Genomic DNA, 15,689 nt, shown 5'->3' on the forward strand with positions numbered 1-15,689 from the left:
TGTGTGTTTGGCTGTTGTTTGTTCAGGGATAACACATACTGTAAGGTATACAGACAGTGAGGTGCAGGACTTCTTTGAATGTTTTGATTCAGACATCATGTTTTTTGCCCTTTGGATATGGTTGAAGAAACACAGCAGCTCTGATTGCATTAGCATACATTTGCCACTATAGTAGAAGACAGACTGAAGACAAAATTTCTAAGAGAAATAAGGTAGGGAAAAGACTACCACAGAGGTGTGAAGGTGCAGTCCATGTCCATCTATGATCAGTGAGTCAATAAATTCCTTTTGGGAAGTAAGTCAATTAGCAATGGGATTTCCTGTTACTTGGTCAGTGTATAGAACGTTGTGGGAAGAGGAGTTTTTCAACTTGCAAAACAAAGATCTCTCAATAGTGAGACTGTTTGAAGAAATGTTCACAGGCTCCACATTCTGCACTGTGTGAACTTTCCTGTGGGATTAGAAAAATAATCTCAAATGATTATTTAGAAAACTAAGAGCCACCAAAATTTTTCATACTTTTGTGATAGTAAATACTCTTAAAAAGAGTGGATAAATGGTTTGGCATGAATTATTCAACAGTCTTAAAGGATAAGAGGAATTTCTTCTGTCCTATGTTCACAAATACATTGCGTTTAATATGAGAGGACACAATTTATGTATACACGGATACTTAATGGAATCAACTAATTAATGAAAAAAAAGGATAATCGGAACAGAAGTCAAAATCACTAGTCAATATTTTCCAGGTTTTGAGAAAGGTTAGAACTGAAATGTCAGGGCTGTATTTCTATCTGTTCATATAAAGGATATTATGTCATTTTTTCCCTTCACTATGAGTTTTCCCCTTTGCATTGTCATGTCTCTTCAGGCTCCTTTACCTGGACATTTTCACAGTCTTTCTTGGTCTTTTATAAAATTAATATTTTTGAAAGCTATTGTCCTCTTCACCTTTTTTTTTTCCCAGTTGACCCACTGTAGATGAACTTTCCTTTTGTCTTACAGTTCTTTGAATTCCAATGTACATGCAAAGAGCAGCACAATAAGGTTACAGAAAAAGTTGTTATTGCCCAAACTCCACCACAATCCAGCATTTAGCAGTACGCTTGTTGCTTGCATAATCCCTGGCAAACATGATTCATTCTTCTTTATAATAGTTTTGAACAGACATTAATAAAAACAGCATGTAAGATTTTGAGATTGTTTTCTTTCACTCAGCACAGTGCCTTTAGGATTTATTCAAGATGTTACACTTATCAGTAATTTGTTCCTTTTTATTGCTGCCTGGTATGCGTATGAATGTATCACCATTTGTTTTCCATTCAACAGTTGAAGGACTTGGGAATTTGTTTCCATTTTGGGGTGATTACGAAGACAGTCATCCGAACATTCATGTGTAGGCTTTTGTGTGAGCCTAAGTTCTTATTTCTCTAGGATAAGTAGCTAGGTGTGAGATTTGTTGGTTTCAATGATGGGTATATGTTTGGTTTTATTAAAGTGATTAAAGTGATCATCCTGATCCTTACTCAGGCTGCAGCTGAGAGGAGATGATCTTTTTGTGGGAGGCTGCTATTAGTGACCAGCTGCTTGAGCAAGGTGCACAGACCACGAGATGACAGAGGCAATTAATAGCCTATTTGAGTTGATTTTTGAACAACTCGACAGAGTGGAGAACATCACCACAGAAGGGTATGGAGGAGGGAAGCAGAGAGAGAGAGAGAGAGAGAGAGAGAGAGAGAGAACTCCCCTCACCAAGACAGAATATAGACCCTAAGGGTAAACTCCCAGGGAGCTACCTCCTCCAGCCACACCCTACCTGCCTACAGTTGCCAGTCAGTTAATCCCTATCAGTGGATTGATGCACTAGTTAGGTTAAGGCTCTCATAACTTGCACTGTCTCACACATGAACTTGCTAGCTAAACCATAACACCTGGGAAGTCACAAACATTTTGTACCTTAACTATTTCTCATATGACATTTTCCTGAACTGTCAGCCTTCAGGCCTTTTTCTACTTTCACAAATTAGAAATCTCACTTTTAAATGGTGCATCCAACTGAACACTGTTCTCTATAGGGAAATCAGTTATTTATGTTAATATATGCATTGAACAGATATATTTTGATGTCCTACTAGGTGCCAGGTACTGTTCAATATTCTAGGATACAGCACAGATCTGGGTCTTCCCTTCCCAGAGCCGCCTATTATCTAGCTTACTTTTTTTTATGTGTAGCCAAAGCTTTTAAATAAACTTTGAGGCAGAGAGGTAGGGATATGTGTGTGTGAGTGTGTGTGTGTGGAGTGTGTGTGAAGTGTTCACAGTTCACGGATTACCTTTAACTATTGTTGGGAGATTCAAAGGTAAGTGAAACAAACTGTTCCTCAAGGAAAAGAGGGGAAATAGGGTACATACTCAAATCTTACTAATTTTATAGGATATTTCCTATATACTGCTGTGAGGTAATATTCCATGTGTCTCTTGGTTCTAAACCTCATAAAAGAAATCTGCATTTGTTCTAGAGTTTTTTATTTTTATTTTTTTTTTTTTTTAAAGAATGTGTTATGGGCAACTTCAAAGGATAATGTCTCACTTAAGAAAACAGCAGGCATGCTTAATGACCAATATAAAAAGTTGTGGGCTGGAGTTGTGGCTCAGCGGTAGAATGCTTCCCTAGCTTGCATGAGGCACTGGGTTTGATTCTCATCACCGCACATAAATACATAAAATAAAGGTCCATGGATGTCTGAAAAATACTTTTTCAAAAAAGATGGGGATTTTAAACCTCAGGGTCCTGTTTGTACACACACTACAACTAAGAGTTAGATTGATACCAGGCATTGTGGTGCACAGCTTTATTCCCAGTGACTTGGGATGCTGAGGCAGGAGGACCATGAGTTCAAAGACAACCTTAGCAAGTTAGTGAGGCCCTGAGCAACTTAGTGAGACTGTATCTGTAAATAAAAAATAAAAAGGCCTAGGTTAAGTACCCCTGGGTTCAATCCCTGATACCAAATAAAAAAGAAAAAAAAAAAGAATTAATTTTCACATTGTTCCTGGAATTGGTTTTTAGGGATATATATATTTTTTTATGTGTTCTGATTTGTTATACATGACAGTAGAGAGCATTTATACATTTTTAGAGTTCATACATAAAAGGAGCGTACTCTCTCATTGGCACATTGTAGTTACTCATAATGAGGGCATTTGATGTTACATATTTGAACATGCACATAATGTAACTACAACGTGATTTGAACAATATCACTCCCCTTCTCTCTGCCCTTCCACTCTCCTTCCATGCCCTGATCTCTTTCCTCTGCTGATCTTCCTTTGATTTTCATGAATCCACCCTGCTACACACATACTTTCTTTTCCTTTTTCCTCTTTAGCTTCCACATATGAGAGAAAACTTGTGACCCTTGACCTTCTAAGTTTGGCTTATTTCTGTTTACAAAATGGTCTGTAGATTCATCTATGACATTTTTTCATTTTTCTTTTTGGTTAGATAAAATTTCATTGCTCTTATATGCCACATTTTCTTCTTTTTCTTTTTTTTAAATTTTATTATATAATTTATTTTTCTTGTAAACAAATGGGATATGTGTTGTTTCTGTTTGTACATGGAGTAACAGCATACCATTTGTGTATTAATACATTTACATAGGGTAATGATGTTTGATTCATTCTTTTATTTTTTCCTTCCCCCCCACTCCTCCCACCCCTCTTTTCCCCTCTATATAGTCGCTCCTTCCTTCCTTCAGTCTTGCCCCCTTCCACCCCCATTATGTGTCATCATCTGCTTATCAGCAAGATCATTTGTCCTTTGGTTTTTTGAGATTGGATTATCTCACTTAGCATGATGTTCTCCAATTTCATCCATTTGCCTGCAAATGCCATAATTTTATTATTCCTTATAGCCGAGTAATATTTCATTTTATATATATACCACAGTTTCTTTATCCATTCATCAATTGAAGGACATCTAGGTTGATTCCACAGTATAGCTATTGTGAATTGAGCAGCTATGAACATTGATGTGTCTGCATCTCTGTAGTATGCTTATTGTAAGTCCTTTGGCATAGGCCAAGGAGTGGGATAGCTGGGTCAAATGGTGGGTCCATTCCAAGTTTTCTAAGTAATGTCCACATTGCTTTCCAGAGTGGCTGCACTAATTTGCAGCCCCAACAGCAATGTATGAGTGTACCTTTTTCCCCACATCCTCTCCAACACCCGTTATTGCTTGTGTTCTTGATAATCACCATTCTAACCGGGGTGAGATGGGATCTTAGTGTAGTTTTGATTTGTATTTCTCGTATTACTAAAGATGGTGAACATTTTTCCATATGTTTGTTGATTGCTTGTAGATCTTCTTCTGTGATGCATCTGTTCATTTCCTTAGCCCATTTGATGATTGGGTTATTTGTATTCTTGGTGTAGAGCTTTTGAGTTCTTTATAGATTCTGGAAATTAGTGCTTTATCTGAAGTATGAGTGGCAAAAATATTCTCCCACTCTGTAGGTTCTCTCTTCGCATTTCTGATAGTTTCCTTTGCTGAGAGAATCTATTTAGTTTGAATCGATCCCACTTATTGATTCTTGCTTTTATTTCTTGTGCTATGGGAGTCCTGCTAAGGAAGTCTGATCCTAAGCCAACAAGTTGAAGATTTGGACCTACTTTTTCTTCTATAAGATGCAGGGTATCTGGTCTGATTTCAAGGTCCTTGATCCATTGTGAGTTGATTTTTATGCAGGGTGAGAGATAGGGGTTTAGTTTCATTCTGTTGCATATGGATATCCAGTTTTCCCAGCACCCTTTGTTGAAGAGGTTCTCTTTTCTCCATTGCATATTTTTGGCACCTTTGTCCAGTATGAGAAAATTGTATTTATTTGGGTTTGTGTCCATGTTCTTTATTCTGTACCATTGATATTCCTGTCTATTTTGGTGCCAGTACCATGCTGTTTTTGTTACTATTGCTTTGTAGTATAGTTGAAGTTGTGGTATTGTGATACCCCCTGTTTCATTCTTCCTGCTAAGGATCGCTTTAACTATTCTGGGTTTCTTATTCTTCCAAATGAATTTCATGATTGCTTGCTCTATTTCTGTAAGGTACATCATTGGGATTTTAATTGGGATTGCATTGAATCTGTATAGCACTTTTGGTAGTATGGCCCTTAGGACAATATTAATTCTGCCTAACCAAGAACATGGGAGATCTTTCCATCTTCTAAAGTCTTCCTCAGTTTCTTTCTTCAATGTTTTGAAGTTTTCATTGTAGAGATCTTTTACCTCTGGTTAGGTTGATTCCCAAGTATTTTATATTTTTGAGGCTATAGCAAATGGAGTTGTTTTCCTCATTTACCTTTCAGCTATTTCATCACTTGCGTATAAAAATGCTTTAGATTATGCGTGTTTATTTTATAGCCTGCTATTTTGCTGAATTCATTGATGAAGTCTAGAAGTTTTCTGGAGGAGTTTCTTGGATCCTCTAAATATAGAATCATGTCATCAGCAAATAGTGACAGCTTAAGTTCCTCTTTTCTTATTCGTATCCCTTTAATTTCTTTAGTCCTCCTAATTGCCCTGGCTAGAGTTTTGAGGACAATGTTGAATAGAAGTGGTGAAAGAGGACATCCCTGTCTTGTTCCCATTTGTAAAAGAAATGGTTTCAGTTTTTCTCCATTAAGAATGATGTTGGCCATGGACTTAGCATAAATAGCTTTACAATGTTCAGGTATGTTCCTGCTATCCCTATTTTTTCTAGTGTTTTGAGCACGAAGGGTTTTTTTAGTTTGTTGAACACTTTTTCTGCATCAATTGAAATAACCATATGATTCTTATCCTTAAGTCTATTGACATGAAGGATTATGTTTATTGATTTACAGATGTTAAACCATCCTTGCATTCCAGGGATGAACCCCACTTGATTGTGGTGCATGATTTTCTTAATATGTTTTTGGATACGGTTTGCCAATATTTAGTTAAGGATCTTTGCATCTATATTCATCAAGGATGTTGGTCTAAAATTTTATTTCCCTTTGTGCCTTTTCCTGTTTTGGGTATGAGGGTGATATAAGCTTCATAGAATGAGTTTGGTAGGGTACCCTCCTTTTCTATTTCCTGAAATACTTTGAGAAGTATTGTAATGAGTCCTTCTTTGAAGGTCTTGTAGAACTCAGCTGAGAATCCGTCTGGTTCTGGGCTTTTCTTAGATGGTAGGTTTTTAATGGCTTCGTCTATATCATTGCTTGATATTGATCTGTTTAAGTTGTGTATGTCCTCCTGGTTCAGTTTGGGAGGAGCATTTGTCTCTAGAAGAGATATACTCTTAACCTAATTACTGCTATGTTTATGAATTAAAAAATTCTTTGTCTCAAAGTCTGATGTCTTCTACTAGCATCCAAGAGACGATGGCAGTCTTGCTTCACTTGTGAATAGGATAAATTCTCAAACCCTCAACGATTGACAAATGCCACTCAAATCCCCTCTGCCTCACATTCCGCCACTCATGCAGCCCTGAGTATTGGGCAGACTTTGGCTCTCTAGGCAGGAACAACCTGATAGCATGTTGCTATGCCTGTGTTGTTGTACTTCTTTCTTCCTGACCTGGGGCTTCCACAATATCCCTTGTAGCCAGAATCTGCTCAGTTTGCAAGCATGCACAGCTGGTGTTGTGGAGGAGACCAGCAGGTGGAGCCAGAGCCAAGAAGACATGGATGTTCCTGGCCCAGAATCTTCCTTGAGAGGATTCCAGGCAACAGGAGACTTAGTGAAAGAAAGAAGTTTTTTAGAAGGGATAGAGCAAGAGAAAATGGAGACACCCCCAAGAGAAAGAGTGGATCCACTTAGGAAAAGAGGTACATAGGAAAGTTTCCAGCGAGTCCCACTAAGGTTCACCACAACTTTGGACAGACAGTAGGATTGCATCAGACTTCCTAGTCCCCACTGGACGTGGTTTGGAGAGTCGACGAGTGAGAAATGAAAAGGCTACAAAGAGGCAGCAAGTTTCCCTCTGAAAATGGAAGACAATCATGGGCTCGACAGCATAAGTTTTAAAAAGTCTTAATAACTCAAAAGCAGGGGACATGGAGGATTGTGTGCAACTTGATAGTTTCACAAAGTGGGCCTAGAAAATGATAAAGGAATGAGTGTCCAGCATGGCCATTGAGTCAGCTTTGTTGTTGAGGGTATTCTTGGTTTTGTTTTTGTCCTTGACTTTGTGAGTTTGGCTTCCCCTATTTTTATTGGTGAATTATAATTATAAATTTTAGTGGCATTCATTGTTACATACTCTTACATGCACATGATATAACAATGTAATTTGGTCAATATTGCTCCCCGGTATTTCCATTTTCCCTCCCCTATCTCTTCCCCTGAGTCCTGACTTCTATTCAACTAGTCTTCCTTCCTCTCTCTTGAGATCCCCTGCCCCTGTATTTTTCATTTCCTTTTTTTTTCTCTCTCTCTAGTTTCTGCATATGAGACAAAACATATGACCCTTTATTCTCTGAGTCTGGTTTACTTACCTTAACAAGGTTTTTAACTTCTATTCATTTTCCTGCAAGTGACACAATTTCATTCTTCTTTACTGCTAAATAAAACTCCACCTTGTATATACACCACATTTTCTTTATCTACTTATCATTGATAGATACATCAGCTTATTCCATAATTTGGCTATTGAAGCCAGAATTAAGGACAGGTAGTTAGTGTAGAAATAGGAAATCAGGTCAATTTGAGGAAATGAAGCCATGAAGCCATCTGCCTTTAGAAGTTGGAGACAGCCCCTGGAAGAATGGAATGTCAAGGATCTCCGGAGCCCATTGATTACCAAATTTACCTGCCTTTATCAAGGACTGCAAGCAAGGAGATGCTAATTAATGCCCCCTGGGCCCTTGCCTGCCTGAATCCCCTTGGCCCTCCCCCTGCCCATGGCTTCTCACTTATGCAAAACCAGGCCTAGTCACGTAGGCAGGAAGGAGAGAGAGATAGGGGGGAGAAAACTGGAGAACAAAAGAGACTTTAACCTATAAAAGATGTAGGGTGCACTCACTTCTTGGGACTTTTAGAACATCAGCCATGGCCCCCTTCTCCCTGCCAGGAGAAGTCTGTATTATTCCCTTTAAATAAACCTGCTTAATATGCTTGCCTTGGTGTGCTTCTCTAGTGTTCAATCTTCAACATTAGAAGGAGCAGAACTCGTCACCGGTAAACGGCGGTATCACTATCATGAACTGTGCTTCTATAAACTTGGCATGTGTGTAATGACACAGTATGCTGACGTTAATTTCTTGGAATAAGTAACCAAGGGGTCCTTTAGCTAGGTCACATAGTCGTTTCATTCTTAGTCTTTTGAGTAAATCCCACTGATTTCCACAGCAATTATACTAATTAACATTTGCATCACAGGATAGAAGCGTTCCTTTCCCCCACATCCTCTCCAGCATTTATTTTTGTTTGTATGCTTGATGAAATCTCAGTGTGGTTCTGATTTGCAAATGGCAAATCAAATCTAATCAAATTAATTGCTAAAGATAGTGAGATTTTATACATATTTTTTGGCCATTTGTATTTCTAATTTTGAGAAGTATTTGTTTAGCTCATTTGCCCATTTATTGATTGGTTTATTTAGTTATTTGGTGGTAAATTTTGGAGTTCTTTATATATTTTGAATACCAATCCTTGTGCCATATATTTCTGGATATTAATATGATAAACTATCCTTACATCCTCGAAATGAAACCAATTTGGTCATGATATTCAATCTTCTTTATGTCATTGAATATGTTTGCTACTATTTTATTGAGAATTTTGACATCTAATTTCATCAGGACATTGATTTATAGTTTTCATTCCTTGATGTGTGTCAGGGGCAGGCTCTGAGAGCCCCAGAGCCGCACCCTGGCCTGATCTCTAAGATGGCGCCTGGCAACTTGCCAGAATAAGCCACACTCATAAACAAGTTTCAGGACGTAACTCTGATTGGCTGGTGTATATGAGGCGATTCTTGTAACTGCCCGGAGACTGTTCCTTGGTAGGCTGACGTTTCTGGTAGACTGCTCTCTGATAGACTTACGTTCTCTATATAATCTAGACACTTCCTCAATAAAGGGTCTTTTGTTCCTGTGACCAAGAACGCTGTATGTGTGATCATTGCCTCTGTGGGCGGTGGGCGATGATAGATGTGTCCTGGAAGAATTTAACAGAAAATCCATCTAGACCTGGGTTTTTCTTTGTTAGGCTTTTATTACTCCTTCTATCTCATTGCTAGTTACTGGTCTGTTTAGGTTTTTCTATGTCCTCTTCATTGAATTTTGGCAGGTTATATATGTCTACAAATGTATTTACTTCTAGGTTTTCCAACTGACTAGAGTATAAATTTTCAAAGTAGTCGCTAATGATCCTCTGGATTCCTGTGATGTCTGTGGTGATTTCTTCTTTTTCATGTCTTCTTTCTTAAATGTAGTTGCTCGTTCTCTCTCTCTCTCTCTCTCTCTCTCTCTCTCTCTCTCTCTGTCTCTTTTCTCCATCTTTCTCTTAATTTGGCTTAGAGTTTATACTTGTCTGTTCAGAGAAACAATTCTGTATTTCATTTATTTCTTTACAATTTTTAAAATTCTCTTTCTTTCTTTTTTTTTTTTTTGCGGTGCAGGGGATCGAACCCAGGGCCTTGTGCTTGCAAGGCAAGCACTCTACTGACTGAGCTATCTCCCCAGCCCAAAATTCTCTATTTCATTGATTTTGGGCTCTGATTTTTATTACATCCTTCTACTGGGTTTTTAATTGGTTTGTTGTTGTTTTCCTCAAACCTTGAAATCCTTATTGGGATCTTCAGATTTTTTTATGTTGGCACTCATAGGTATAAATTTTCCTCTTAGAACCACCTTCCTTGGGTCCTAGATGTTCTGGAATGTTATATCACTATTACTGTTTGACTCTAATTTTGAATTTTTTTCCACTGATTTCCTCCATTTCCCATTCATTATTCAAAGTGTATTGTTCAATCTTCATGTGTTTTTATACCTTCTGTAGTTTTTTGGGGTGTTGATCTCTAATTTCATTGCATTATCTGATGGAATGCTAGAAATTGTGTCAGTTTTTCTGTATTTACTAAGAGTTACTTTGTAGCCTAAAATATATCTGTTTTTGGAGAGGTTTCCATGAGCATCTGAGAAGAAAGTGAATTCAGCTGTTGTTGGATAAAATATTCCATAGATGTCTGTTCAGACCATTTGAGTTATAATTTTTGAGTCTGAGGAGTCTTTCCTGAGTTTCTGTCTGAATGACCTATCTATTAAAGCAGGGCTGTGTTGAAATCACCCAATACTGTAATGAGGTCTGAGTCTTCAATAGGTTGCATAGTGTCTGCTTTATGTGTTTAAATACACCAACATTAGGGGCATAAATATTTACTATTGTTATATCTCCTTGTTGGATTGTTCCCTTTATCATTATGAAGTGACCTTCTTTGTCTCTTCAAATTAATTTTAGCTTGAAGTCCTCCCTTTTGGATATGAGAATCAGTATTCCTTCTTCTTTGGAGGCTCCCCGAGAAGCTATTCCTGCTTTTTGGGGGCTCCATTTGATGGGCCTATCTATTTCCAATGTTTCACTTTGAGCCTTGTGATGTTCATGAATGTGAGATAATTTTGTGCAAACAAAATATAGTTGGCTCTTATTTTTTTTATCCTTTTTGTCAACCTATGTCTCTTAACTGAAGGATTGATAACATTTATATTTAATATTAACAAGAGAAGTTTATTAATTTGTGCCATTTTGATTATGTTTAACTTGGTCCTGTTTCTCATTTGCTTAGCTACCTTTCAATTGAGATTTGTCCATTTGTGAGTTCTGGAGTTTGGCTTTGATTTCTTCTGTGTGTACTATTTCTTCAGTATTATTCATGAATTCTTTTGGTTTCTGCTTATCTTGGAAGGTTTCATTTCATGTTCAAATCTGAAGATAGCTTCGCTAAATGTAGCAATCTTGGTCAACAGCTATTTTCCTTCAGGGCTTGAAACACATCCTTCCAAGTCCTACTGCATTTTAGTGTTTGAGATGAATAATCACAAGTGATTCTGATTTGCCTGCCAATTGAGGCACATTTGGATGGACAAACCACAGTTCTGAGGTTAGGTAAGAAACAAAATGGAGTTGAGAATAGAAAAAGGAAAGAGACAGATATTATTGAAACTAGCAAAATCTGATAAGAGCATCTTGGTTTTGATGAAAAATATAACATTTTTGTGTGTAATCCTAGAGATGGAACCATGGGAAATCTACTACTCAGCTATAGACCTATTCATTTTTATCTTTTATTCTGAGATACTGTCTCACTGAGTTACCCATGTCAGCTGGGACCTCAGAAGCCTCAGACTCCTCTGAGTTGCTGGGATTACAGGTGTGTGTCACCACACGAGATTTAAAAAATAATATTTCTTGAGCACGTATGTTTTCTAGGCACTGTGCTATGAGCTCTAAGTGAATTATTTGATTGAGTTTAATGATTAGAAAAAATCTAGGCAGAGTGGCACAATTAAATTTAGAGGTAGTGTAGCCTGCTTAAAGTCACAAAGCTTGAAAACAGAACTAGAGTTAAAACTCAGTGTAACTCCAGAAGTTATATTATTACTACTAATAATAATAACATTATGGGCTGGGGAGATAGCTCAGTTGGTAGAGTGCTTGCCTTGCAGGCACAAGGCCCTGGGTTCGATCCCCAGCACCACAAAAAAAAAAAAGAACATTATATTATTATTATAATAAATGCTGTATATTCATTTCAACTTTTGGGGAAGACCTCTTGTTTTAGTCAGATTTTGCACTATAGCAAATAAAGGATGTGGCCAGAGCAATTGTAGAGGATGAAAAGTTTATTTGAGGGTTTCAGAGGTCTTATTCCATACAAGGTCAGCTCCATTCCTCAGGATTGACTCTAGCTGAGGTAGAACATCATGGCAGAAGAGTATGGCAGAGAGAACCAGTCCAAGCAGAATGAGACTCCACTCACCAAATACAAATATATAACCAAAACCACACCCCAATTCCCACCTCCTCCAACCATACCCTACCACTTCAGTTTCCACTCAGATAATCCCTGTCAGGGGATTAAATCACTGATTGAGTTAAGACTCTTACAAGCCAATCATTTCTCCTCTGAACTTTCTTGCATTGTCTCACATGTCAACTTTTGGGGGACACCTCACAGCCAAACCATAATGCTTCTCCACTTCTGCTAAGTGGTCAATCATGTACACATTCTATACAGAGACAGGAAGTTGTGATCCATCCTCATGCTTTATAAGGTTCATGACTGACATTTCAAAAACAAAAGACAGGTGAACAAAAGAAATGCATGACAAATTTTACTTAAAGTTTTGTATTACACAGAAGTCTTCAGCTAAAGATCCAAAAACCCATTTTTACCCTTAGGTTCAATGAGCATCGACACTTGTGTTGGAATGTTATTGGATAAAAGGACATGACACAATGGTAATCCACCGAGGGGGAAACCCAGCAAGGCCTGTTTTTAGGTCCATTTGGGAAGCAGCAGAGAGTACCTATGTGGGGAAAGAGGTGGGTGTTCCGGATAATTCTCTTTTCTGTTTTGAAAAGTTCCCATATAGTCTTTCACTATGGATGTTAGGGCTCAGAAAATGAATCCCAAAGTAAGCTGTGTTAATATGCTGAGTATTTTGAAGAACAGGAAACCAGAAAGCCCTCAGGAGCAAGACCTATCTGACCTCTCTCACCTCCTATCCCTGGTTCCCTTCCCCATCACAAATCAGTTATAAAAATGAATACTCCCCTTCCTCAAAATTTAGGCATCCACTCTGGAATTATTATTACTCTAACCTTTAGAACTTAGGTCACTTGTGATTCTCCTGGGAGGGGATTAAGGTCGATCTCCTGGTACCCTAATTTAGTTATGAGAGAGCACTATTCTGAAAGTGAAGCTCAGTCCCTCCTGCTTCCTCTGGTGTCCTTTCTCAGTGCCTCAAACTATGGGTTTCATTTGTTATATGGGACTGGGGATGGAACCCAGACCTTGCATGCATTAGGCAAGTGCTGTACCACAGAGGTGCATCCCCAGCCTGCTTCATGGCATGATTGCTCCCCCTTATGTGTGCTCTCACAATGCTGTGGCTATCCATGATGAGGACTTAACTACTGTCCAGATCTTACATGTCCCCAATGATTTTGATGGACTCCTCACATCCAAAGCACAGTAGGTCATCATTTATGACTCACTGTCCTCCTTTCCTGGGTGCTTTTCTCTTCCTGTGCTTGGGAGGATGCCAGGGCAAGTCCTTCAGTCCTCATGATCCCAAAGTTATTTCAGAATTGCCAGTCAGAGGGAGACATGTCACAGGCATGACCAGGTTTACCACTGATATTACCCAGAGGTGAGTATAATAGCTACTATGTACGAGATGTACACAGGACAAGTCACTAGCACATGTGGGGCCTAGGTTACCTCTTAAAGCCTCCTATGTCTCAGTGAGACACACATATCAGTGAGGAAACTGAAATGATTGGAGGTTCAGAGATTTGCTTGTGGTTGCACAAGAGGGGACCAAGGAAAGCAGAATTTTAAATTCAGTCTTTTTGAAGTCTATGTTGTTTGACTCCAGATGATGTTGTTGTTGTTGTTCGTGGTGGTGGTGACCCTCAACTTTATTGGAAGTAATGCTAAGAGAAGCAACTGTGATTCCAGTCTGTTTCCATGAATAGACTGAAGTCAACTTAAAGCTTGTGTCCATGGAAAAAGTTTGATTTGGGACTTAGAGATGCTGAACAGCAAATGCTGTTCTACTGCCCCATGTGAGTTATTGACTAGTTAACTCAACATTTCTAAGGTGCCTGAGTTTTCTCATTTATAAAATGGGACCAATTTTAATTTCCTTCTGAGTTTATCACCAAGAAAATGAGATGTCTTTTGAAAATACAACAAGTACTGTGCTTGGTGCATAGTTCTTCTGCCTTTGGGGAATATTCCCTTAGTAACATGGGATGCCAGAAAGCAGGATTGATTCTATTCTCAGTCCTAGAAATGTCTCACAGTGCCAGCCTGTTCAATGCACTCAGTGAATGATTCTTGGCTTTACTAATCCTGAAAAACTTGTCAGCCTACTCCTGGGCTGCTTGTGACTGATTTGGTGCCCATGGCATGAAAGGCACGGTGGCAGAATGTGAGAATAAAGGGGGTGACTTCATGGTAAAGTGCCTTCCCTGGGGCACATGACTGTAGAGACAGGGACAGGAAGAGAACCCGTACCCTGGGACCTGGGCTTCCCTTGAGAGCACTTAGTATATAAGGGGAAACACAAAGTGAGGATTTGGAGAAATAATAAAACTGAAAATGTGAGCAAAAGTCAAACCAACAGGAGACTTTGAAAGTTGTTTCATAAAGAAAATCAGTCTTTTCTAAAGCATACATTACTGTAAAGTTTAAAAAAGTTAAATCAAGCTGGGCCCAGTGGTGCACACTTGTAATCCCAGCAAATTGGGAGACTGATGAAGGAGGATCCCATGTCCAAAGCCAGCCTCAGAATTTAGTGAGGCCCTGACTCAAAACAAAACAAAACAAAACAAACAACAAAAAAAAGAAGTTAAATCAATAGAAACCTGAAAACAACTTCACTAACTAACTCATTTGAAATGAATGGAAGCTGAAAGTCTGCAGATAAGACAAGTGGCAGTTTTAGTAAGAATTGAAGAGCTTTACTTAGGAACAGAAATTGGAAGTGTCTTACAATTTCCTTCTTGCCTTTGGTCTACCATTCTCAGAGTACTCAGTTTTTCTCACCCAGTTCTAGCTCCTTTTCATTTTTCTTGCTTTGTCAATGTGAAGAAGGGCAAGGGGCAGGAGATGATGTGCAGAGAGGACTGAAATGGGCAGGCCTGGCTGATGGTGGGGACCTGAGCCAGGGCTGTGGTTCTAGGAGAGGGGTCCCAACCCAGTGCCACTCTTGAGTACAAGCAACATCACACAGATAGTGTTGCAGGGTGGTGTACCTCCTTTCTATGAGAAACACACTTTTCCCCTTCATTTTCATAATTAGTATTTTTTCTTATTTACTTGAGAACATATTTTCACTGTACAAATGTATATTGTAGAGTATTATAATTCGATGCACGTACACAGTTTGTAATGATCAAATCTTAACATTTTAAATCAATTTTAATGAACAAGTAATAATTGTACATGTTTATGGGATATGATATTTTAATACAGGTGTACGGTAGGTATGGGTCAAATTGAGGTAATATTTCTACCATCTTTTTTTTTTCTTTCTTTTTTTTCTTTTTTTGGTACAAGGATTGAACCCAGAGACCCTTAGCCGATGAGCCACATCCTCAACCGTCTTTTATTGCAGAGCTGGAAATTGAAACCAGTACCTTGTCCTTGGAAGGCAAGCACTCTACCAACTGAACTATATCCTCAGCCCCCACACCTTTTTATTCTTTTTTTGAGAGAGGATCTCACTATGTTGCTAAGAATAGTCTCAAACTTGTGATCCTCCTGCCTGAACTTCCTGAGTTGCTGTGATTACGGGCAGGAGCCACCATGAGGAGCACATTTCTATCTCTTTATCATTACTTTGTGTTTGGAGCCTTTGAGATCCTCTGAAAAGAGATTTTTGAGGATTCTCACCAAGACCATGGTCATTTCAGCTAGTCCTCACCAG

The sequence above is a fragment of the Sciurus carolinensis genome, unplaced genomic scaffold, assembly GCF_902686445.1.
Source record: "Sciurus carolinensis unplaced genomic scaffold, mSciCar1.2, whole genome shotgun sequence".
Taxonomy (NCBI): domain Eukaryota; kingdom Metazoa; phylum Chordata; class Mammalia; order Rodentia; family Sciuridae; genus Sciurus; species Sciurus carolinensis.